General features: G+C 39.6%; 1 protein-coding gene across 1 annotated transcript in view; it reads right to left on the reverse strand.

The window, feature by feature from the left end:
- LOC101581939 (cyclin-G1) overlaps window positions 1-1,308 on the reverse strand; it is a 25,693-nt gene that overhangs the window by 13,421 nt on the left and 10,964 nt on the right. The gene's annotated exons all lie outside the window — the stretch shown is intronic.

A 1,308-nucleotide genomic window follows, 5' to 3' on the forward strand; every position in this document is an offset into this window, starting at 1 on the left:
CATGGTGCACCTGGGGTTCCTTGTTGGGGGATCTAACTCAGGACCTTGTGCTTGCCACAAGATAGGTGCTTATGTCTCTGAGCTATCTCCCCAGCCCCTCACTGTATATTTTGGTCACGCTTCTATGTCTGAGAACTCTTAATCTCAGGTAATTAGGATTTTTTTCTTTTACTTTTGAACTCAGACCCTTGCACTTGCCAGGCAAGCACTTATTCTACTGAGCCATCTCCCCAGGCCCCTTTTACTTTTGTTTAAATGTCAATTTTATTTGACATTTAAGTATGTGACCCATCTTAATTTGTATAAGCTGTGAAGTTTAGATGGAAGTTCATTTTTTTTTAAATATGGCTATTTGTTTCAAAATTACTGGTCAAACAGCAATGAAAAACAAGGCAAAAAATATGAAAAAAGCCAGGTGTGATGATACATGCCTGTAACCCTAGCACTTGGGAGGCTGAGGCAGGAGGATCACCATGAATTTGAGGCCAGCCTCAGATACATAGTGGGTTGAAGTGTGTGGAATGCTATGAGACCTTGTCTCCAGGAAACAAACCGATGATAGAATTGAAAAACAAAATTGTTGCAAAGATCATCCATACCCCATTGATTCGTCCATTGGTGTAGTTATTACCTATTCTTTGATCAATACCATAATGCTGTGATTATTCATTTTTTTATGTAATTGGTACAGGGTCTCACGACGCAGTTGACTCAGAGTGATCCTCCTGTTTTTTCAGTCTCCCCAGCACTGGTATTACAGGCGTGCGCCTCCACAGCCAGTCTCTGGCCAGCTCAGAGTGTCCATGGGCAGGGCCAGGGCCGCACATGGTGCTGGAGCTTAAACCCCAGTCACTGTGCTTGCCTATGCAGGTGCTTAGTCCACTGAGCTATCTCGCTGGCCCTATCGTGAGTCTGAAAGTTGGGTAACAAGATTCAACTTTATTCTTTTTCAGAGGTGTTTTGGGTGTTTTCTTTATCTTTACATGTAAAATTTAGAATTAGTTTGTATCTACAAAAGTCTTGCGAAGGTATTGAATCCAACTTTGTGAATCTTACAGTACAGGGACATTTAATAACGTTGATTTCAGTCATCAGCCTTTTGTGTAGCTTTCAGATTATAAATCTTATATTTTTATTTGATTTTTTCTGAGTGTTCATTTTTTGGAGGGAACTATTGTCTTTGAAATTTGGGTATCCAATCACATTGCTAGTGTATACAAGTATGTTGGATTTGTGTTTAATTTGCATGCTGTGAACTTGATAAATTCAGTAATTATTAATAAGATCTGATGGCTTGGGTTTTTTTTT

This window comes from Octodon degus, unplaced genomic scaffold, assembly GCF_000260255.1.
Source record: "Octodon degus isolate 3935 unplaced genomic scaffold, OctDeg1.0 scaffold00085, whole genome shotgun sequence".
Classification (NCBI taxonomy): domain Eukaryota; kingdom Metazoa; phylum Chordata; class Mammalia; order Rodentia; family Octodontidae; genus Octodon; species Octodon degus.